We start from the raw sequence: 26,192 nt of genomic DNA on the forward strand, positions 1-26,192 counted from the left end.
CTATTAGCATCTGTCAAGGCACATTCCACTAGGTCAGTTGCATCCTCAGGGGCCTTCTTCAAGGGTCTAGATGCCCATTCCATCATGGAAGCAACCCCCTGGTCATCTGTTTACACCTTCATGAAACATTACACTGTTTCCAAATCCAGAGCGGGATTTGCTAGCGCAATTCTGCATGGGTTCTTGGAAAATGCTTCCTGTTAGTTCTCTCTTCTCTACCCTCCTCTCTTGGTTCCCTTTACAGCTCTTGCACTCTCCCATATGTAAATAGTACTGCAAAATTGAATAGAAGGACATAGGATAGTTTTGTAAAATCTTAACATAAACATAGATGTCCCTTCTCTTCTATGTTGCAGTATTCTATCCCTGCCGCCTTTCCCCTACAGCTTGCTCTTTCCTAGGATGGTCCACCTAGGCTCCTCTGGGATTTTCTTTTGAAGATGGTATGTGTGGACGTCCCTTTTATGGTTGACATTGTCTGTGCCTACACGTGACACCCCATGTACAGACCGTGGCTCTACGCTTTTGTGTACAGGCCAGATGTCTGGTTGTTTGGGGGAATACAACCCATATGTAAAGAATACTGCAACATAGAATAGAAGGACATCTATGGTTATGGTAAGATTTTACACAACTATTCTTTTGCACCTCCAAGATACCTACCTCCACATCAAGATAGTGAAGATGCAAAGGCATTTTCTGCATATCAAGTTCAGAGCCAGCCATAACCAATTCAGAACACTTCCCTATCATAGTTCCTCCATTCCGTGGTGTTCACCAAGGGCATAACAGTAGTAGCAGTTGTCCAAATTGTACAGGAAGTCAGGATATTCTTGTGTTTAGGCGACTGGCTCCTTGCTGCACCATCTCTGACATATCTGGAGAACAGAAGGATGTCGGTGTTCAAGCTGTCTAGTTTTATTAGGAAAACAGTGAACTACAGTGAACACCCATGTGTGCAGTATACTTCCAGTTAGTCTCTTACATTTACAGGATGAATGTTGTACATTAAATTGTGTCAGGCCATTCTGCCCCAGGACAGGATGCTCTCTCTTTATCTTGCAGTTGCCTCTGTTTTGTCAGTGCAGTCTGTTCTAATGTGCACTATTCAAGAGCTTTAGACTTTATGGCAGTTTCTGTTTCTATGTTTCCTCTTGCTATATTTCATGTAAGGGTTCTTCAGTGGACAGTTCCTATCGTGGGGTCATCTTATTTCTCTCTCTTCCATTTTGCATCTCCAGAACTTGTCCAGTACAACTACAGTAGTAGCTGAATCACAACATTCTGTATGAAGGTTGCATTTAAGCATTCTGCAGTGGACAGTTCATGTCCATTGGTCCCATTTTCTCAACCCCCTGACTTTTCCATTTTGTATTACAACCTGTTAAGTGCATGTACAGATGTGATTGAACCCTGCCACTCTACAGACAGGAAACCCTTTCCAACTTCAGATATATCACACCACAGTCACCATGGATGCTTTTACTTTGGGTGGTGCATTTCAGTTGGCAGATCATTTAGGGTGCCTGATAGCTTCTGGAATCATCACAGTTTTGAAAAATAGCATTTTTTAACCTTGACATTTCAGGGGTCATCTCTTTCCAGTTGACCAAACATAGCTTTTGTGTGGTATTTTAACAACAGGTAAGAATGTAATGGAGATACAGCTAGGCTGCCTAACTCCCTAAGCACTCCTTTTGAATGGTGCCTCTTCAACCTGTTGTTGAGGACAAAAAAGGGGTCTTTTTAAAGATGAGCATTACAAAAAAGGTCTAAAGGTCTTCTGAACCAAAGTTTAGCACAGTGAAACCAGCAGCAGATCAGCAGCTGCCAACAACTGCACTGCTGACATCCTGCATCCCTTTATTCATTTAGATGCCATGGGTAATATTGCAGATTTTAAATTAATGCATTTAGTAACTTGCTGTGTTAGTCACTGTAGCAATATAATCTCCTTGCAACAGTTCACACTAAGCTGCTAAATGTATTTATTTAAGATACATTGATATCACTCATAGCATCTTAAATGAATGCTGCTGCTGCATTTGCACCCTGTTAACAACTGCTGATTGTGTCCTTACAGCATGAGCTTGAGGCAGGCTCCCCTTTTGTCCCATCTTGTTTATTATAATTTCTACCTATTGTGCTCTGGTGAGCAATGTTACGTGTTTTTAGGGTGAGGCTATTTTCGCCATTATTGGTACTAGATATTAATTTGTTCTAGCGCTGCTGCACAACTCAATAACTTTCTTAGATATACTAAACTGCCATGCTCCCCCTAGAACTATTAAGAGTCAATGCTAACTATGCACTTTGGCGAAGTAAAAATGCAGATCATTACTAAAGGCTAGAGATAAGGCTTGGGAACAGTTTCATAAAAGCAAAACCCAAATAACAAGGCAAACATTCTTAGAGCTATGAAACAAAGCTAAGAAACTAGTAAAATTAGATAAAATCAACTACTGCCACAATATCCAGAAAAAAAAAATAGTATAATAATCCACAAAAGTTCTGGGCTGCAGTAAATAATTTACTACTACCAGGTAAATCAGCTACTCCCACTCCAGCGTCAGTCAGCCACTCTGATAATAAAGCAAGCCAATTCAATAAATACTTTACAGAAACTGTCTAAGCCCTTGCAAATTCGCAAAACATCTCCAATAACTCTGTCCCTTTATCACCCTAGCATTGTACCATCTCCCAAAATGGCACCAACATGTTCACAATACACTCTGTGTCTGTTGATACCATAAAAAAAATTTTAAAAAAATTAAAAAACTGAAACCAACTACCCCAGCCGCTGATAGCCTCCAAGCTGACTTTCTGAAAATCGCAGCAGAAGCAATAGCATACCCAGTTGCCATACTCATAAACAGATCAGTATCAGAGAACCAGCTATCTGCAAAATCTCCCACATCCTTCCTTTTCACAAGGGAGGTAATTCCACAGAGCTGACTAATTACCATCCAGTTGCCATCCTGTCACCCTCATCTAAAATTCTTGAGAGAGTCATCCACATCCAACTCGTGGACTACCTTCTCACACACAAGCTATTATGAAATGCTCAACACGGCTTTTGCTCCTCTGATAGCACCACCACAGTCCTTACGTCATTTACTAACACAGTGAACCACCATAGGAACAGTGGACAATTTGTTTCCGCCATATTTCTGTACTTGTCCAAAGCCTTTGATATGGTAAATCACAAAAATACTCATCAATGTTCTCATCAACCGAAATATTAGTAGCGCCTCTATCACCTGGTTCCAGAGCTACCTGTCAGGATGACAGCAGGCCCTCCAGTGGTAGCATCACCTTTCCCCCCTTCTCCCAGTTATCGTAGGGGTTCCACAAGGCTCCATCCATGGGCCTCTACTTTTCTCTCTCTTCACCAACCAGCTCCACACCTCTACACATCACAACTCTGTGGCACAATTAAAGATGACTCCACACTAATATGTGGAGCATCCTCCTTACGAGACCTCCACACCATAACCAAAGATTCCTTTCTATCTTTTTTGTACTCTTCTCCTGACGGATACCCTTCAACAATGAGATCCCTTTGATGCTTTGTAAGCTCTCTGCGAACCATGGCTTTTGCTGTAGCAGGCAACTGAGTAAATGTCAGGAAAATCCTACTTGGACAGCTGAACTTTATTTGGAGTTAATCAGTCTCTTTAATTGATGGCAGGTGTGTACCCAAAAAGACTGAATGCTGTAATTAAATCAAAAGGTGCTTCAATAAAGTATTAGTTTAAGGGTGTGCACACTTATGCAACCAGCTTATTTTACGTTTTTTATTTTTTATATTTTTCCCCCTAACAGATTTGTTTGTTTTTCAATTGAATTGTACAGGTTATAGGTCACAATAAAGGTGGGAAAAGTTTTGAAATGATTATTGTGGTCTAATTTTTTATATCACAAAAACCTGGCATTTTAACAGGGGTGCGTACAGTTTTTTTATTCACCATGTATGTATGTGTATATATATATGTATGTGTGAATATATTTATATTTCTCATCAAGTGTTATCTTACACCATTATTGACCTCAACCGTATAGAAAATAGTTCTCTTTCTCATTTAATTGATGCATTCATGAATGATGTGTTTTGTAAATGTTTCTTTCAAAGCATATGTTTGCCTGTTATTGCCCGCGGTTGGGTAGCATTTGAAAGACATGCGTGCATAAATGGGCATGCCTTCGTTGAAGGTTGGGGGTTGAGCTGGCACCTTGGCGTTTCATAAACATCTACTGCCAATCATTAGCGGACCGGAGTTCCGCTGTGGCGACCCCTTACCGAGAAAAAGCCGAAAGACAAAAATTGGTAATACTATATTATGTAAATGCTTTCTTCCAAAGAAATGTGTATTTCCTACTGTAAATACTGTTTGTATTTGTATTTCTACACTGGAGCTTTTCTGCCCGGGCCTGTGCTGAAAAAGGACCTGTGTCCAGTTGGACTTTTCTGGTAAACAAATGTAACATTAAAAAAAAAAAAAAGTCTGAAGCAAGTAGTATACGAGCTTCTGATCTATCCTCTTGTCAGCTCATATAAGCTACAAAAGGTAACTTTGTAAACTCCAAACGTTAGATGATACTTTGCTGTATCTAAGGAGAGTTCATTGCAGAATTCACAAGGCAACCGTATGTTATATTGTTGGAAAGTGTGTCTCATTAGGCATATATTACACTATTACTACAGTGGTAAGTTAACATTTGATGCAGAAGCGTTTTCTGTTTGAGCTGCAGTAATACATTGTGCGCATGTGGTAACTAAAGAATTCATTGCGTCTGTGATGAAAGCTAGTATGTTTAACATTTATGCTGTATTATTCCGCAGTGCTTGATTTCCCATTTTTCTTCATTCACTTGAGTGCATTGAGCGTACTTGATACTGTAGTGTTAATCTGATAATTACTCATTTTTTTTATTCTGTTAAATCTTCTCCTTTCTCTTCAGCCTGTTGAATTATGTTTTTTAAATAGATTGTACTAACAAGATATTTTTCATCAGTTTCCTTATTACTGTTAATTTGATTCCCTCTCTTTAATCAACTATTTGGGCTGTCTCCTACCTCTTCTCTGCTGCTGCTCATACCGTTCTCCTGTAGAGTGAATTGTTAATACCAGGAAAGCAGAATCTGATGGAAAGTACGTCGCCCTCTTACTCCATAGAACAAATTCTGTTTTGTTTTGCCTCTTGTGAAATACATGTGTTAAGTGGCATGCATACCTCGCTGGGGATGTATCTCTGGGCACCCTTCCCCTCATACCACCACAGTTAGCTACCCCTCTTGCAAATGCAACTCTCTAGCAATGGGAATGCTGAGAAACAGCCTTTAGACTGCCCTGTATTATCCATCTACTATGCTAGTGCATCCAACCGGTTTTATCCTTTCAGGTGCAGTTGGATATTTACTTACCGGGTTTTGCTGTTGGAAAGACATAGTTTCTCTCACACAAGAAACCTCTTGTAGCCCAGCTAGTGGTCTTAGATTTTCTTGGGTTACTGATTGTTTTTGTTCTCTTGGAATTTCTCTTACCAGGTTCTTCCCAGTTCTTTCCACTCTGTTTGCCCTCGCTTCACTTGGGCTCACTCTGCTCCCCTACCTCCAAATCCCACCCACCTCCATTACATCTAAACTTATACCTACCTAACCACTCCCCAAACGCTGTCTCCCAATCACATTATACCACATCATCCACATACACCCACACCACACACAAAATCTTCCATGCCTCATTGGTCATAAACTAGCTCCTCCCTGCCCTTATTATCCCACCATCCATAAATACTCTCTGTAACACACCTCATCTCCTTTATAGCACATATAAACCCAAACCATCTCTCTTGTGCTTTACGTGTACCTACTATTTTCTAACTATTTACCTCCTACTAAACTATCATCACCCTAATTCTACATTCACCTACTATCCATATACATCTTCTTGTTACATCTCCATCACTTCTTACAACACAAAATATCATCTGTTTTCTACCTCTGTCACTATAAACTAACCACTAGCCTTTCCTATACCAGCTCCCATTTCTAAATCTTCTCTCCCTATCCTATACAATGTCACCTCTATGTACCAAACTCTTGCAAATGCTACACTTACACACTACCATCTGTACTCTCCTAATATTTTCATATCACCTAACTTACTGTCACATACATCTACACAACAATTGCTCCTCTCCTACATACACCAATCCCCAGCACCACAACCCATCACTTTCAAACATTATTATTGCTTCCAACCTGTATAACACAACATACAGAGAGTATTTTTCAAATAAATACATTCCACTCTCCTCTGAATCCCTGTCTTCTATCAAATGTTCCAAACTGATATCAAAATTCTCTAAACTTCTCTTGTACATCTGCAAATCCCTGGATCTCCTCGTGGCTGCTGCGTGCTCCTGGCCGTGCTGTTCCTCACTCCCACACTACAACCCTACTTACCCAGATAAACGGGTGTACTGGCCCAGCCCTACTGGATTTTCAAGGCCACTCTTAAGGCTTATTGCCTTCCCTCTCTGCCTGCCACCATACAAGAGAAATCCTACCTTTCTCACAGAAGTGAACTAAAAGGGTGAAAGAAACACTACAACCCTACTTACCCAGATAAACGGGTGTACTGGCCCAGCCCTACTGGATTTTCAAGGCCACTCTTAAGGCTTATTGCCTTCCCTCTCTGCCTGCCACCATACAAGAGAAGTCCTACCTTTCTCACAGAAGTGAACTAAAAGGGTGAAAGAAACACTACAACCCTACTTACCCAGATAAACGGGTGTACTGGCCCAGCCCTACTGGATTTTCAAGGCCACTCTTAAGGCTTATTGCCTTCCCTCTCTGCCTGCCACCATACAAGAGAAGTCCTACCTTTCTCACAGAAGTGAACTAAAAGGGTGAAAGAAACACTACAACCCTACTTACCCAGATAAACAGGTGTACTGGCCCAGCCCTACTGGATTTTCAAGGCCACTCTTAAGGCTTATTGCCTTCCCTCTCTGCCTGCCACCATACAAGAGAAGTCCTACCTTTCTCACAGAAGTGAACTAAAAGGGTGAAAGAAAGTATGTAATATGCTGCTATAACTGATGTTACTCTGCTTGTGAATTTTGCTCTACCACTTTCCTGGTGTTAGTGTAGGATTACGGCCTGAACACCCAGCATCTTACCCCATACCCTCTTGACTTGAAATCCCCTTTTCCTACCTCACCCGGCCTTTTTTTTCTTCCATATATCTGGACTGCCTGCTCATCTATTTCATTGTTTTAATGTTTCCTCTCCCCATTACTACAGAGATTGGCCACTAGGTGGCAGTATTCACCAACTACTACCTCCCTTCCATCTCTCCTTCCAACTTACTATAACATCTCAATATAACACCTCTCCTCTTTCACTACTTACTATCGGTCCTACCCTCCAGCCAGCTCTCGATACTTGTCTGTTCCCTCACGCATACACCTACAGTCACTTTAACCTTCCTACCTAGCTCCCTCCGTACTTACCTTTATCCTGACTGTTTCCTCTCTCTGTCCTGCTGTCTTCTTCCTTGTGTCTACCCGCTCCGTTCGCCCTATGGGCTCACTCCGCTCCCCTAGCCTACCCCCAAATCCCACCCACCCCCAGTGGTCCTACACTTATACTTACTTAGCCACTCCCTCCTCAACTTCCACCCAATCACACATACCTCCATTTAAACTAATCAGACACACCCTTACTCATTCCTTATTACAATACACCACTACTTTGACTACATTACCTTAGCCCTCCTCTACTGCTTAACAGGAACTAACTCCCTCCTCTCTACACCCTCCTTATCTACTTCCACTACTCACAAATTTTAACCCTTCCCATTTAACACTTCCTAATCTCAATCTCAGTGAAAATGGCTTCGACTACCTTAACCAAATTAATATTCCTAGCTATACTTCCTACTATCCTTACCTCCACCTACCTCCTCACTTTTTTCGAAAAACTGCAGTATTACCATTTCAACTGCTCTCTAAAACAAACAGCAATTCACACATCCATACTCACTTGCAATCACACTAATATCACTTCCATTCCCAGCTATCTACTACCCAAATTCTACAGAGTCTCCCACTCTAAATATAATAATCATACTATAAAAAGAGAGAAATATTTACTTTACCTAAAATACAATGCAGCAACAAAACCTCTCAATCTCGCCTTACTAGATGGTGACATCCACCCAAACCCTGGCCCTGACAATACTACTACCCTAACAGCCCAGCCTAAACTCCCCAACTCACTCCTAATAGGACATCTAAACATCCGTAGCCTTAACAATAAAGTAGCTCATCTCCATGCTCTTCTAGATATTCACTCCTTTGATATCCTTTGCCTGACAGAAACTTGGTTGAAACCAGGAACCAAAGACAACGAAATTATCTCCCAAGGCTACAATATCATTAGAGAAGACCGAATAAAACGTAAGGGAGGGGGCTTAGCAGTTATATTTAAAGATGGATTTCACATCTCCACACTCCCATATAACCCTCCTCAGGATAGTAATGCCGAAGTCCTAGTCACCAAACTTCAAATCAACCCTAACAAAGCTTTATACCTCATCTGTATCTACCTACCTCCCGGTAATAATATCAGCTCAATTGAAGCTATATTAAACTGGGCATCCTCAACCTACCCCCAAGAAACAGTAATACTAGGTGATTTTAATACTGACTGGAAAAAAGTCAATACAGATAACCCCACTTCTCACATTAACCTGCATGGCTTTAATCAAACTATCACCTCCACGACCAGAATTAATAAACCAAACAAAAAAGAGACTACCTTAGACTGGATACTAATAAATAGACAGGAGCAAGCTTATAAGGTAGGCACTGTCCCAGACGATTTAAGTGATCATATGTTGACCTACATCATAAGACAAAAACATGACCTGCCTAAACCCCCTCACTTTTAGGATTGCGCGGTCCAATAAACACTTTAGCCCAGAATCATTCCAAAATGAACTTAGTGCCTGTAACTGGTACCCTTTAAAAACTCTACCACTTGAAGAGGCTATAAAATATTTAAACTCTACTTTTTTATCCATTCTTGATAAACATGCACCTAAACGGTCGATCCGAATTAAATCCAAACCAGCCCCCTGGCTTTCCAAAGAAACCAGGCAAAAAATTCTACTAAGGAACAAATCTTGGGCTAAATGGAGGGCTAACAAAACTATCTCTGATCAACAAAATTTTAGGCAACTAAGAAATAATACAAAAAAGGCAATACTTACAGATAAAAAGAAGTATTACTGTAAACTACAACAAAACCATCAAAACAATCCCCAAAAATTTTGGTCTAGCATAAACAAACTCCTGTCCCCTGGATACTCTCATACACCTACCCCTCTTGAGGCTGATCCTAATACCCCCCTACAAACAGCCAATACATTTAATACTTTCTTCACAGAGACTATACAAACACTAGCCAGTCAGCTAATCCCAGACAACTCAAGCCTTCACGCCACAACATTACCTCCACTACCAACATTTAAACTGCAACCTATCTCGACTACTCTCATCTGTAAACTCATCCAGAAACTTAAGCCCTGCACACCTTCTGCTGACCAAATACCATCAAAATACTTGCAAAAAGCAGCTAAGGTAATTGCATACCCTGTATCCATCCTCATCAACAGAACCTTTACAGAAGGAATCATTCCAGACATTTGGAAAATCTCCCATATTATTCCCCTACATAAAGGTGGGAATTCAAATGATTACTCTAATTACAGACCTATAGCTCTGTTATCTCCTTTAGCCAAAATAATGGAAAAATGCATGCACCAACAACTACTACATCATTTATCTCAACACAACATTCTAGCTAACTGTCAACATGGCTTAGGCCATCACACAGTACCACAACTGCCCTGCTATCTTTTATAGATACCATTAATAGAAATCGCAACAACAATAACCTCTCATCTGCTCTCTTTATCGACCTCTCAAAAGCTTTTGACATGGTCAACCATGCCCTTCTCATCAACATTCTAAAGTCCCTCTCCTTTGACCGTCAGACTATTAAATGGTTTAGGTCTTATCTTAGCAATAGGCAACAAGCAGTTCTCTGGCAAAACAACATATCATCCCTTCAGCCAGTTACCCTCGGAGTCCCTCAAGGCTCTATTCTAGGACCACTTCTCTTTTCACTATTTATGAATGAACTCCACACAGCAATCTCCCAAGCCACCTGCATACAATACGCAGATGATTCTACGCTAGTATGCACAGCAAACTCCTAATCTCTAACCCAGAAAGTATTTAACATAGTAGAAACATGGTTTACAAATAGATGCCTCCTTCTCAATGCTAAAAAAACTAAGCTCCTTCTCTTTACACCCACAAACAAATCCGCCTACATAAACTTCTCTGTTATTTCCAATAATGGTACTATTATACTCCCTGACACAACCACTAAACTGCTAGGAATAACTATTGACAATAACCTGACTTTTGATTGCCACATAAATAATACTATTAAAACTGTCAACAGAAAAATAGGCTCCTTATATAAGATCAAACCTTTCCTAACTCCTATAGCCAGAACCACAATTGCTCACTCACACTTTAATCTCTACACTTCTGTACGCTTCACCCATATATACTAACCTAAAGAAAAATAATATTACCAAGCTAGCAAATTCCTATAATTCCATTGCCAGATTTGCCACTGGCAACACCTTTAGAACTCACCACTGTCTGAATCTAAGGCAACTAGGCTGGCCTGAACTTCAAAACCAACTGATACTACCCCAGCTCACCATTGCTCACAAGATTTTCTACCAACCCAACAGTACTCCTATTCTTTCCAATCTCATCCAGCCTTACAAAAATCTGAATTCCTTGCGCTCCTCTAAGAAACTGCTTGCTTGCATAGGCAAGTCTAATAACCTGGCCGGAGACTCTCTTTTTTGTAACACAGTGGGAAAACACTGGAACCTACTGCCCAACGAACTAACATTACTTCTTCCTTGCCTCTCTTTAAACATAACCTCAAAAAACACCTCCAAACACACTGGTTATGCCCCTGTAGTAAGCCTGACTAACCATTTCCCTTTACTAAGTATAGCTCCCTAAATTTCGAATTCCTACTTTTCTCACTTAAATTACTAACACTCCTAATACTTTTGTTACATACTAATTCCTAGTAAGATAGACTAACTGATACTCCCAAATTTATATGCCAATAAACTCTCTCTAGTAGATTAATTACTCTTAATTAACTAACTTCTTTTTCTATCTTATTAATACTGGTTGTACAGCATACTTTCTATCTCTAAGCACAAGTCCTTGTTGTATTTTTATTAAAACCTTTTCTGTCAATTTCTACTTTTAATTCTTTAAATTTTAAATTTTTAATTTTTAATGTTGTAATTTCTATAATTGCCGGAGCTTTTCTCCCCGGGCCTCTACTGAAAATGGAAATATATCCAGTTAGACTAGCCCGGTTAACAAATGTAAAATAAAAATAAAATAAAAATTACAACTCTCTGGGGATATACACCCAAACCCTGGCCCTCATTATCCGCAGCTGCAGCCCGTTAACCACCACTCTTCCACCCAGTAGTCTGACATTAACAGTTCCCACCAACTCTAACCTCTTGCTCCTTAATATGACTGTCAGAAGCATAGCCAATAAAATACACAAACTCCATGCTAGCCTATCACTTTACTCTCTGGATGTTTTAGTTCTAACAGAAACCTGGTTGAAACCTGTAAGTACCAGTAGTGAAATACTCCTCCAGGTTATAATTTACATAGACAGGACAGAAAAAACAAGCATGGAGGGGGGTATAGCCATACTGTACAAAAAAATATATAAAGGTGCAACTTATTAAACCAAGCATGTCTAACTGCAATAATATAGAAATACTTTTCACAAAACTTGAAATAAATCACAATAATCAGCTAAATATAACTGGTATTTACATTCTACCTGGCATTAACCCTACATAATTCAGTTTTTTTTTTTTACTTTGGTTTTCCAAAACTTTCCCATAAGAAACTGTCATAATGGGTGACTTTAATACTGACTGGTATTCCTACAGTTCTGATAACTCCATTAACTATATCAGCCTGCATGGCTTCTTCAGATCATACAGTCTACAACCAGAATAGACAAAGCGTCCAAAAGACACTTGATCCTAGACCAGATTCTAACAAACAAACTTATCTAGCCCAACAAATCCGGCTGTCTGCCAGATAGCATTAGTGATCACCGACCAACATACTTAGACATCATCTCCATCCCCATAGAAATGCTGTCTATCTACAAATTCTCAACAGAAAACTTCAATGCAGAAACCTTTAACTCCATATTACAAAAATGTGACTGGACCCCACTCAAAACTCTTCCCCTAGACATGGCCGTGGAATATTTCAACACTAACTTCCTTGACATACTAAACAGCCTAGTCCCATATACAACTACTCAAGTAACATCTAACATCACCCCATGGCTTTCTAAAGATACAAACAATTTACTGAAACTAAGAGATAAAGCCTGGACACTGTGGCTCACAAATAAAAATCAACCTAACCGAGACCACTGTAAACATCTTAAGAAATAAAGCCAAAACCCAGGTCAAACTAGACAAAAATTATACTATACAACTATACAGAAAAAGCACCACAACAATCCTAAAAAAATCTGGACTGCCATAAACTCCTTCAGTCAAGCCAGTCGTCCATTTCTACCCCATCAGCCTCTAATAATAATGAAAACATAGCTGCACAGTTCAACTCCTTTACAAATGCTATACTCTCAATTACTAAGGCCCACACCAATGCACCTCTAGCTATCCCAACTGCACACAAGAATGAACCTAGCTCCATCTCATTCAAACCTTTCCAAACCTCAACCATAAAAAAACAACTTTATAAATTAAAGCCCGCAACACTTGCAGCTGATAACCTGCCCTCTGATTCCTTAAAACTGGCTGCAGAAACCATCTCCTAGCCATTCTCTATTCTCATCAACTGGTCAATAACTGAACAACATGTTCCTCATATCTGGAAAACATCCTACATAATCCCTGTGCACAAAGGTGGCACCTTAATAGAATTTTCCAACTGTAGACCCATTGCTGTCTTATCATCCCTTTCCAAAATCTTAGAAAAGTGCATTCGTATGCAGCTCTTCAGTTACGTTGTATCTAAAAATCTCCTTATGTAATACACAATACTACTTTCGCCCAGATCTTAGTACCACAACTGCACTTTTCAGCTTTACCAATTCTGTCAACCAACATAGAAATGATGGGAATCTAGTATTCTCCATCTTCTTGGACCTATCCAAAGCATTTGATACTGTTTCTCATCAAAAGTTACTTAATGAGCTCTCCCTACTAAAAGTCAGCCGTTCTTTACTCTTATGGTTCCTTAGTTGCTTAACTAGCCGTCAACAGTCTGTCAAATGGCAGTATGACCTCTCAACCCTTTTACCAGTTACCATGGGTGTTCCCCCAAGGATCAGTTCTAGGACCTCTTTTTTTTTTTTTTTTACCAATAGACTTCACACAGCCACTTCTCTAGTCGCCATTGTCCAATATGCTGATGACTCCACTGTGATCTGCACTACACTGACCCTAAAAGAACTCAAAGCTAAAACACAACAGTCCTTCCTAGCAGTAGAAACTTGGCTAACAGAAACTCAACTAATTCTAAATACATCCAAAACCAAACTCATGCTCTTCCACCCCAGTAAAGCACACAACCTAACAAGTACGTTCCAAGTAGTATTTTCCAGCAATACCATAATATGTACAGAAGACCAAAACAAAATTACTAGGTGTAGTAAAAGAAAGCAATCTGAAATTTGATTTACACCTATCCCAGACAATTAAAAAGATGCACACGAAGCTAGGGGCTCTATCGACTGAAGCTCTTCCTCACTGCCAGCACAAGACAAGCAGTCACCAAAACCCAACTCCTCTCCACTCTACTTTACGCCTCCCCTATCTTCACCAACCTAAAGAAGACTGAGCTAACCAAACTAGAGACCTGCTACAATAAAATTTCTAAATTTGCTACCAGTTCCCCCCACAGGTCCCACCACCGCTCTGCCTTACAACAACTAAACTGGCTAGAACTACCACATTACCTAACCTGCACTCAACTCCTGACTGCCTACAGGCTGGTTTACCATCCAGAAAAAAAAAAAACTCTCTTAATCAATTACTCCAACCGTACACAAACTCTCAACTACTCTGATCTTCAAACAAGTCCCTATTACAAGTATCCAAAAGCAATAATGTCGCCTGTGACTCTGTTTACTCTAGCTGTATATCCAAAGTCCAGAATAGCATACCCCAACCAGTCATAATCTCTGACAAGTTACAATTAAATTTAAAAATCTGCTCAGGAATTTCCTCAAAAATAAATGTTTTTGTCCTTGCACTACTCCTTACTAAATCCTCCTCCTAGGCTCAGTTTACCAATACCCCAACTACCCCACTTAATACCATAATATTTTTCTCACACAACATTACTGGCTCTCTCCCTCTTCTACTTTCCTACACCCTCCTCATTTTTTCTCCTTCTTAACTAACTCACATACCTTTACTTCTCAACTCCTGTCCTCATTCTCATTAGACCACTGTCTACACTAACTCCTCCTACTGACCATTTCCCTACCTAAGTTTATTCCTGCATCATGTCCTTTTCCATCTGCATACTGCAATCTCACGTGTAGAATAAGTCCACTGTCAAACAGTACACTATGCTGGTTTCTATGTGTAATCTATGAACACATCAACTTATGTTGGAAACTATAAATGTTACTGCATTAATGTTGATGTGCTTTTTCTCACTCTTCTGTATCAAATGCCATGTATATGTAGATTGTGTTTCTCTAAAATTTTCCTGTATTTTTTTAATTGTATTACATGTAAATATTTCTGTAAGTAATTGTGAAACTTTTCTCTCTGGGCCTCCACTGTGTTGTTTGTTGCTTCATGAATAATCCCATAGTCCCTCAGTGACAAGAAGCAATTCTTGCTTGTTAGGTGTTACGCAGTCTCTTTACCTCTCTGAGAAATCTACTGTGTCACCTTGTCTCTGACTCCCATCCCCAGGGAGGAGGGTGTCATACCAAAGATGGTATAGGTTACAAGTGGCCAAGTAAGTTCTTACGCTTCTCTTTCATTTCCTGTGATGCTACTATTCTGCACAAAGAAACTTTTTCAGGGCCAGGGATATTCTTATAGCTGTCTTCTGGCCCCAGAAAACATGAATTCTTCTGCAAAGACCATTTCTTTAGCAAAATCTACTCCATCTGTCACATTTCAATATGTTTGCTGTCACCTTTTCCAGTTCCACTGATGGCCTTTTTTGAGAGAGTAGTTTTGATTGTTTTCCTTTCCCCTTAGGCCTCCTATCCAGAAGACTTGATGAGGTAAATGGACCTATTTTTGCTTTTGGGTTTCCACTAAAGGAGCTGATCTTTTTTATAGCCCGTCTTCCTTAAGAGTTGTCATACTTATCCAGAATCTTTGCCTAATCTAGTTTGCTGTTAAGGTATATTTATTAGCCATTTCCACCTTTTATTCTAAGTATGACGCCTCTTTACTTGCCTCTGTTAAAGTCTGTAGAATGGTCAGACCCTCCTGTTCGAGATCCTTCCTTCTTGCATGGCCTGTATTTCATTCTGAAAGCTTACTGTTCCACCCTTTCTGTCTGCCTGTTTTGCACAGAAGTTGTTCATGTCTTGGAAAACCTTTTACGGGTAGCTGTCACTTCTGCCATTAGAATAATTTATGTTGCAAGCCTTTTCTGTCAAGCGTGTATGCCTGACTGTACAAAGAAAAGGTAGCTCATAAAGTAAACCCAGATCACCACAGTATCAAATTTGAACTTATAAATAAATGTGTTTTCACTTTTAATAGTCTAACCACAACAGAGTTACACAGTGAACTTAAACTATATGTGGACAGACCCATATCTTTTTATAAGGATGGCCAGCTATTTGTCTGCTCTGCTAAATCTGGATGAGGTAAGCTATTTAAATTGAGTCGTCACAACGAATATCGAAAGCCTTTTTATGCAGTCATAGAGTGCACAAGGTAACTGGGCCATGTATGCCGTGCCTTTCCCCACCAGCAGACCTTACCTCCTTTTTCAAAGAATGTTAGGCTGTTAATAGCAGGGTGGAGGGTGAATTTATGCACACTCATCCAGTTTTCTAATACGTAAAGGAAAGAGTGTGTCACATTGCTTGTTCTGGAAAGGAAGTTTATTCCAGAGAATCAGTGGTCATTGTGTGACATATCTGTCTACCATGATTTATTTGCTGAAGCAATTTCAGACCTTTGGTTTTAGTATTTGAAGGACTCTTTGATTTGCAGAGAAGAGGTCTTAGACTGCTGGATCTCTAAAGGCAGTACAGATCACTCTTAAGGAGTCTATATGACTGAATACAAGGACAAAGGCCTCCAGTGTCTTTTGGTAGCTCAGGTCCTTTAGGCCCATTATCTTTTTGTCAGAAATCTTTGGCATCTCTCTGCTTGATATGTTTAGTAAGATACATACAAGTGAGGCATTGTGTTCAATGGTGGGCCTGATCAGTGCAGAATAGAAGAGTAATGAATTCTTTGTTTCTAGAGGAAATACCCTTCATGATCAGCTGTGTCAGGTAGAAGAATAATCTGGCCACTGCTGCAACATATGATGGTCAGTGGAGAAGGAGTTATCTACTCGTGTTCCAGTATCTCTCACAACATCTTTGTTTCAGAGTTGGATATTTTCTATACTGTAAGCTGGGGTGGGTTTTGTTTACCAAATGAAACAATGTTGTATTTGTTAACATTTATTTTTAGCCTGTTTTCAGAGCACCAGCTATTAACATGTGTGAGTTTGCTTTGTAGTTTCTACATATTAGGAGGAGCTTTTTGTATAATACTCAGTTTACCAGCATGTACGTACTTGGCTAACCAGAGTTCCCCTTTTTTAATTTTCAGATTAGAGAAGTATATTCCTAAAAGTAGAGGTCCTGTCACAGATCCCTTTCATGCTTTCTAAAAACACGCCTGCCACCCACACATTGTGAGTTCTGTCCCTCACTGAATTATCTATCCATTGAACTACATAAATCCCTAACTTGTTGATAATATTGGCATATGGTATGGTATAGCATTAAATGTATTGGGGAGGTCAAGGTATGCTGTATAGACGACATGACCGCTGTACACAGTTTGTTGCCCCTCTCAAAAAATGTCATCTGATTTATTAGGCAGGATCTTCCTTTAACAAAGTAAAACAGGTGGGGACAAGTCTTATAAAATCTTTTATATCATAGTTTATTAGGTCTATTTTGACCTGTTTCTTGGCCTTGCAGCTGAGGTTCATCAGGCAGATAAGTCTGTAATTCCCATGCTCTGTGATGAGACCGTCCTTTTGAAGTGGCATTACAACTGCTGTGCACCAAAAGTTGGTGGATAAGCTCAGGGTGAGTAGTTGTTTGACTTGGTCTACCATCGCATGATTAGTACTGTTCAGCTGGCAGCCTGATATGTTTTTAGGTCCCACAGAGGACGGTTTTTTTTGGAGGAGTGCTGGAGTGCTTTTAATGAGTGTTCTTTTGTGTTGTTACGGGGGTTGAAATCAGTGGGTACAATATGGGTGTTGTATAGATGTCTCTGGGGTAAAATTTGCACTGTATTTGTTTGCTAATTTATTTGCAGTGCCCACTGGATCAGAGTAGGTACTGCTGTTGTCCAAAAGTTCAAAGCAATAATGGGTGTTATTTTGTAACTTCCTGATGTAAGTAAAGAAAGATTTGTAATTATCATTAGCTTCTGATGTCAGACCAAGTTCATGGGAAGCATTTCTTTTTTTGATGGTCATTTTCAGTTCCTTGAATAACCTTTGGGTGTTGATCTTGGTTTGTATGTCTTTAGTTTTGCTAAATATTTTAATGAGCTTTTTCATTCTGCTGTAATGTTTGTTTATGCATGTGAACCATTGGGCTAGTTTGATCTTACCCTTCCAGATGTTCTTCGTCTTCCATTGCTGCAGTCCTTACTATTGGGTATAGTCCGCATCCAGTCGGCCCGAATACCAGAGTATAAGGCTGACGTCGGTCAGGGCGCATTAGACTGACGTCAGAACGTCAGGGTACTAATGCGCATGACCGGCGTCATATCCTCAGTCTTTTTTGCCGCGTGATCCGATGCAGAAGCAGTTTTGCGAGTGCAGGTTGGCGTTCTGAAATATTTCCGAAACCGGAGTTTCAGACCGAATCAGAGTTGGCTAAGTACCCCGTTGGGGAACATTTTGGTTTTTTTTCTTGCCTCAGTATTTAACCGGATGTCAGAAAAAGTGAATAACTGTATTTCTTGTGGGAAACAAATACCTCATAGGGATTACCATACATTATGTATACCTTGTTTAGGGCCTGAGCACGACGTTGTTGGTTGCCGCTCTTGTGCTAAGTTTAACAAACGCACTATTAAGAGGAGGTTAGACTGTGCCAGATTAGTGTTTGGGAAGCGTTGCAATTATAAAATGCCGTCGGATGCTCCGACGCCCGCTTCATCCAAGAAGCGCAAGGACAAAACAGCGAAGCCTAGGGTTGATGAACCGGCAGTCCCGGACATCGGTTCTTTAGATGGCTCAGTGGAGCCAGAGGTTTTGCCAGGAGTTTCTATGGAGTCTCAGGCAGAAACTTTACTGTTACAGGATGTACCCTCTCAGGAGGCAGGCCAGGCTGAGGGGCTTCTCAGGTAACTATTCTTCCCTCTCTTCCCAAAGTAGTTAGAGCCTCTCCTTCTGTTGCCAAAACTTCTTTTAGAGGTAGGCCAACTTCAGCTTCAGTAGGGGCTTCTCCTAGCCTTCGGGTTCTGTACCTAAGAAACATATGCTTAAAATGGCAGAAGATTTGATTACTATGATTAGAGGTTCTATGGGCCCTCCTGATAAGAGGCCTAGAGTGGAACCAGAGTTTGACAGTTTTGAACAGGGTTCAGGGGCTTCTGAATCTTCTGCGGAAGATTTGCAGGAGTATCCTCATTATTCTGATTCTGATGTGGATGATGCCACTCCTTCGGCTTCTCCTCCTGAGGATTTTTCATTTTCAGAGACTCTGCATTCCATGAGGGAGCACTTTAAATGGGAAGGCCAGGATTACTCTGATTCCAGGAAGAGGCTTAGGGAATTCTTGTTTTTACCCCAGCATAGGCCCTTAGCTATACCTCCTGTGTTGACTGTGGTGGAAGATGTTTTTGCAGAGGCTTCCCTGAACCCTGATTCTTTGCCTCCTGCTCCTGTTAAACCTGATAGGTACTATAGGGTGCCCGACGCTCATAAGTATTTGTTTAAGAGTCCTAGGGCGGACCCAGAAACTGTTTCTCAGGGGCCTAAAGGTGTTAAGGCCTCTGTGGTTAAAAATCCTGTTCCCACTGACAAAGAGGCAAGGGCGTTAGATAGGTGGGGTAAGAAAGTGTATACTTCTTCCACTCTAGCCATGAGAGCGTTGAATTGTCAGTTTCACATGCTGAAATATCAAAATTATCTCCTTTCACAATTAAAATCTAAGGTGGATGCTTTGGCGGAAGGTATTGATTGTAAAGACTTGCTGGATTTAGTTTAGGTGTCTGAACAGGTGGGCAAGCATTCTTTGCAATGTGGTTTTGATGCTGTGCAGGCCTCCTCGAGGGTGGCTGCCACTAGTTCTGTTCTTCGCAGGCATGCCTGGTTGAGGGATCAAAATTTGGCTGAGCATGTTAAGACAAGGATTTTGGATGCTCCTTTGCAGTCTGATGTGTTGTTTGGCTCACCTGTGGAAGCAGTTTTAAAGAAAATGGAGGACAAAGCTAAGTCTATGCAAACTGTTAAAGATTTTTTGCAGGTACAGCCACCGAAGTTTAGTAGAAATTGGCCTGCTAAGGGGTGGACATATCCTGCTTATGATTCCCAGTCTAGGGGTAGGTCTAGACGTGGTAGGGGCAGGGCTCAAGGTTCTTTTAGGCCTAGAACAGGGAGTTCACCTGCTCAGACTTCTGGTGAGGGCAGGGGTCAGTCCTTTCGTAAACAGACCCAATGACCTGCCTTTTCAACTGCCAGTAGATTCTCGTCTGGCAGCTCCTTTGGAAGGACAACTGTCTCTTTTCAAAGGAAATTGGAATTTAATTACTCAAGACAGATGGGTGTTGGACATCATTCTACCAGTCCCTGTGTCAGAAAGGGGCCTAGGATTTTATTCTTGCATGTTCCTAGTACCAGAAAAGGGGAACACGTGGAGACTGCTTTTGGATTTATCTCTCCTCAACACTTATCTGGACATTCCCAAATTCAAGATGTTGACGTTACAACAGCTTTTACCCCTGCTGGGCAAAGATCACTGGATGGTAACTTTAGATCTCAAGGAAGCTTACCTTCATGTGCATATCAGGCTAAGTTACAGGAAGTATCTGCGGTTTCAAGCTGGAGATTCTCATTATCAGTTCTCTGCATTGCCCTTTGGCTTATCTACTGCGCCCAGAGTGTTCACAAAGGTTCTGGCTCCGGTGATAGCTTACTTCAGGCTACAAGGACTTCAAATCTATCCTTATTTAGACGACTGCCTGATTCTGGCTCAAGAAAAGGAAGACCTTCTACAGCATCTGGAATATCTTATAGCAGTGCTAAGATGCCTAGGGTATTCTGTGAACGAAATAAAGTCCAGTCTAGTACCCTCTCAAGACATGTGCTTTCTGGGTGTGAGACTGAATACAGCAGCCCAGATGGCCTTTTTAACCCCGGACAAACAAAAGAGTCTGTCACTTTACTTCCATCAACTATCTCATCAGTCCGTGCTGACTGCAGAGACAGTCCTTCAAGCATTAGGGTTCATGGCATCTTGTATTCTGGTGCTTCCCAATGCCAAACTGCATATGAGGAAGTTACAATGGTATCTCAAAATGTATGGACACAGCACTGCCAGGATTTAGACACTGTCATTCAAATAATACCTTGCCTTCAAAGAGTATTTTTGTGGTGGGCTCAGGAATGTCACCTAAACAAGGGACTCTCTGTGACCCGGCCAGAGGCGAGTCAGATTTTGCCGACAGATGCCTCAGACATTGCTTGGGGAGCTCATCTAAATGTAAAGTGGATACAAGACAAGTGGCCTGCCAGACTACAGCATCTACATATCAACATAAAGGAGATGTTAGCAGTCCAGTTCGCATTGCTGGCTTTCAAGGGGTTACTTCTTCCAGGGCAAGTGTTGATTCTAACAGACAACACAACTGTCATGTGGTACTTCAACAAACAAGGGGGAACACATTCTTATCCTCTATGCAGGCATGCAATGATTTTATGGGAGACTGCCACGCTTGCACCTAACTCTTCAGGCAAGGTTTCTGCCAGGAGCACAGAACTCCTTAGCAGATGTGTTAAGCAGACAAATCATGGATCCCCACAAGTGGAAACTGGATCTTCATGTATTTCAGAAATTGACAGTGTCATGGGGAACTCCAGACATAGATCTGTTCGCTTCTCCACTAAACCACCAGCTGCCACAGTTTTGCACAAAGGGGTTTCGTCACACAGCTTGGAAAGTGGATGCTCTGTCTTTCAGTTGGACAAACCTTCATCTGTATGCCTTTCCACCTCTGCCTCTTCTTCCAAAGGTACTGTTAAAGGTCAGACAGGACAGGCCAAGGATGATTTTGATAGCTCCAGATTGGCCTCGGCAACACTGGTACCCTCTACTACGGAGTCTGGTAAAGAAGCCTCCATGGCCTTAACCTTTGATTCCACATCTGTTATCCCAGCAGGACGGTCATCTGCTCAATGTCAAGCTTCACTCTCTTCATCTGACAGCCTGGCATATTCTGTGTTGAAACACAGCAGGTCTCAACTTCCTCAACAAGTTTTAAATGTGATTATGGAAGCTAGGAGACCTAGTACAAGGAAAGTGTACGCAGCAAAATGGAAGAGATTTTTATTTTGGAGTAAAGCAAAGAATTTGGAGATTTCTGAGCCTAATTTGAGTATGGCTCTTCAATATCTTACTGAGTTACTGGACAAGGGTCTGTCCTTCTCTTCCATCAAGATTCATGCTGCAGCAATCTCAGCTCACTATGATTATGACCCACCATTGTTTTCGCATCCTTTGTTCAAGCAGTTTCTTAGAGGGGCTAAGAATATAAGACCCCCACGTAGAGCTCCTACTCCTGCTTGGGATCTCAATTTTGTGTTGGAAAAACTTACTCTACAACCTTTTGAGCCTGCGGCTACTGCTGAATTGAAATATTTGTCATGGAAGACTGCTTTTTTGTTGGCTATTACTTCTGCAAGAAGGGTGTCTGAGTTGCAGGCCCTTATGGCAGTCGAGCCCTTTTTGATTTTCCATAAGGATAGGGTATCATTACGTACTAATCCTTCCTTTATGCCTAAGGTGGTTTCTCGTGTGGCTTTAAACCAAACTATTCATTTGCCTACCTTTTATGCAGACCCCCAAAATAAAGGGGAAAAGATTTTGCATACTTTAGATGTACACAGGCAATTGCGTTATTACTTAAGCAGGACTAAGGATTTTAGGCAGTCTCAGCAGTTGTTTGTTTCTTTTGCTTTGAGTTCGCAGGGCAAGCCTGTGTCAAAACAAACTATTTCTAGGTGGATTGGCTTTTGCATTGCATTTTGTTATTCCCATCATGGCAAGGAGGTTCCAGCTGGGATTAGGCCTCATTCCACTAGGGCTACTGCCACTTCAACAGCATTTCTACGGGGGGTGGCAACTAAGGATATTTTGGAAGCAGCTACTTGGAGTTCAGTGCATACTTTCTCTAAGCATTATCACCTTCCTATCTACTCTAAGTCTAGGGCTGGTTTTGCCACAGCTGTTTTGCAAGGCATGTTGTCAGCTCCTGCTTCTTTATGGTTTGCCAGCCTCCCTTACCTCTGCTTTGGGATTCTACCCAATAGTAAGGACTGCAGCAATGGAAGACGAAGAACATAGTACAGTTTTGTACCTACCATAAATGTAGATGTTCGAGGATTCCATTGCTGCAGTCCAATTTACCCTCCCTCCTTCCCCTCTGTATTTAGGGGTGGTTGTGTAGGTGATTTACCTGCTTATATTTTTGTATATATTGTTCATGTTTAGGTGCAGGTATTTTGGGCCTTGTCTTTTTAGAGTCTTCTGACATCTGGGGCAAGAAAAGACTGAGGATATGACGCCGGTCATGCGCATTAGTACCCTGACGTTCTGACGTCAGTCTAATGCGCCCTGACCGACGTCAGCCTTATACTCTGGTATTCGGGCCGACTGGATGCGGACTATACCCAATAGTAAGGACTGCAGCAATGGAATCCTCGAACATCTACATTTATGGTAGGTACAAAACTGTACTTTTTGTTTAGTTTTGATAGGAACTGACAGATGTATACAGTTTTCTAGGTGAGGAATAGAGTTTATTTGCATAACTACTAGCCATGTCAACATTTTGGGGGTTATAGTTATACTTAAACTTTGAGACTTCATCGTTGAATTGTATAAAGTTTGTACTTTTGTTTGAAGTCTTTAAATACTGTGGTGTTTGCATCTGCTGGTTTAGGATTTTGAAAGAGAAAGTTACAAATTTGTGGTCACACTTGACTGGGATAAGGTATACCGGTGGGGATAGTACATATAGATGCTCTATTTTTAAGAACCAGGTCAAGAACATTTTCTCCGCTAGTGTGTACTGTTTGACTATTTGATTTAAGAATGTTTTAATTTATGAAACTGAAGAGCTTTTGGGTATAGCCTACATTTGAGGTGTAGGCCTCCCATTTTATCAATGGGTAGTTAAAGTTGTCCAGGATGATGGAGTTATTGTGTATTTTAGGTTCAACCAATGTATTTAAGAAATGGAAATTATTTTTGCAGATTATTAAGGGGGTCCTGTAACATGCTATGATCTGATAGCTGATTTTATTTAGTTAGTTGAGTCTCTTTACATTTGGTTTGTGGGTCTCCCTGCCTTGTGGTCTTTAACAAATATTAATACTCCATCACAGTTTCTTTTGGGTCTAAAAGTGTGGTAGGCAGAAAACCCTGGTGTATAAAGCAAGTGCTTTCTGCACCTTTAAACCAGATTTCAGTAGTAATGTAAACATGAATGTGTGCCAAGTGCAGGAGGGCTTCAAGGTCAGGCAATTTGCTATTCAGACTCCTAACAGTGACACACTGATAATGTCCAGCACTTGGTTAGACAATCTGTTAGCTGGACTCTGCCTAAAAAGGCACTATGGGGACAGTAAAAACTTTAGCCAGTATGTGAAAGCTGTGGAATGAGAGGTGCAGGTCATCTTTGGCAAATCGCGGGGAAGTGCAGCAGTTCATCCCATGCTGATGCATACTGGATCCCCTCTCAAATGACCCCAGTTTCTCAGCTAGTTTTTGACGTCATTCATCTTTTCCTTGTCATTCTAGGTAGGATTTTGCTTAATACCTTTCTTTAGCTCCCAGGATTCATTCCATTAGAGAGAGATTTCTTCTTCCTTTTTCTGTAATGCAACTATTGATATTATTTGTGCTGCTACAACTTTGTCTTCCCTGAACACCTTTGTGAGGCACTATAAGCTGGACTTTATTTTCAGGTGCAGGTCTTCCTCCTGGGCTGCTGTTATTTGTAGTATGTTTCCTTGATAGTGTCCACCCAGGAGGGTTATGTAGGAACCCTATCCTAGGAGTTGCTGAGGATGGACCACCTCTTATCGGTTACAAACAAGGTATATTTACATAATGATACAACTGTAAGAAGATCCAGCTTTGATAACATACCCTATCTCCATCCACCAGCTGCAGTGTGCCTTATCTGACGTTCTCTGTTCTGTCCTCTTTTCCATTTGTAACGCTTCCCTGACCTTGACACTGTAGTAGAAAACCAGAATGTGCGAGAAGACTAAGGTAAGATGGGAAGGGAGATGGTCACAGGTAGCCTGGGAAAGGTTCATCTTTCAAGTGGTCCGAATGCCTGCAGCATCGTTCCTTGTGGTTATGAAGGATGGACTTTCTGCTTCATGACTAAGATGCTACACAGAACTGGTTAAAACTAACAAGTACTATCACAGAATATAAATATTGAAACACAAAGCTCATTTAAGTAAAGTATGACCATTTATGCAGAGGATTCCCACCCTCTGCAGCTCTGATACTTTTAGGTACTATTTTTGAGATTACTGTAACTCAGAGTAAAAGCAGTTCTCTCAGGTACTGCAGTCTCAGTCTCAGTGTGTGAATCACAGTGATCCCACTTTTGCAATCACAGTGTCAGTCACTAGTTCATTACATTTCTTCTTGGTGCTGTGGTTCTATGTTTTCTAGATCTGATGTTACAGTTAGTACATATCTTTTATTTATGTAGTCATGCTTCATTGTATTATGTTTTTTGCCTGTGGCTCAAATTATAACTTAAAACATGGAGAAGTTCACTTAATTGGTGTCTCAGTTGGTGGCTTCAGATGCATTACATTTGGCTGTGTAATGAACATTACAGAAAACAGCCATTTACCTGCCATATTTTTGCAGCTAGGTGGATTAGATATGTTGTAGCCCTTTCTTAAATGACTTCAGTGAAACATATCCAGAATTTAAAAGCAGTTGATTTTGTTTTCTACTGGCTAAAATAACACAAAGATTGTTAAATAAAATCTCTACAGGGTATTCACAAGCAGATGTAAATATCTTAAGAATTAAAGGGTGAAGATGTAATGTATCAGATGTCTGTCTTAACAGAACTAGTACATATTAATTTCTAATTCCTTTTTTTTTTTTGCCCTCCCACATTAACTGACTTTAGGTAATAATGAAGCTCCCCATGCTCATTCATTCTGAAAGAATGAGGGCTGAACAATGGTGTTTGACCCGTTGCTGTCTGTTTCTTTCATGATGCATGATATTCATTGACATCAGTGTGGGAACGATTGACATACAATATGGATATCTAAAAACTCTCATCTCTTTTTTTCTATACCTGATGCACACCTCTTGGTCCTCATCTGGGAAGTCACTTATAGCAAAAAGCATATACCTTTCATGAAAAAGCAGAGATGTGCCTCCTGTTGCTCTTTTTCCCAGCCCTGCTGGCTGCCTTACAGCAGTGCTACTTTTTGATTAAGAGTAGCTAACACTCTATGTAGATGTTCTCCATCCATACCAGTAGGGTCAGTAT

At 40.8% G+C, this 26,192-nt stretch overlaps 1 protein-coding gene across 1 annotated transcript in view; it reads left to right on the forward strand.

The window, feature by feature from the left end:
* Positions 1–26,192, forward strand: part of PLEKHA3 (pleckstrin homology domain containing A3) — a 610,832-nt gene that overhangs the window by 128,476 nt on the left and 456,164 nt on the right. The window lies entirely within an intron of this gene.

Source organism: Protopterus annectens, chromosome 6.part0 (assembly GCF_019279795.1).
Source record: "Protopterus annectens isolate FY-2018-M chromosome 6.part0, PAN1.0, whole genome shotgun sequence".
NCBI lineage: Eukaryota > Metazoa > Chordata > Ceratodontiformes > Protopteridae > Protopterus > Protopterus annectens.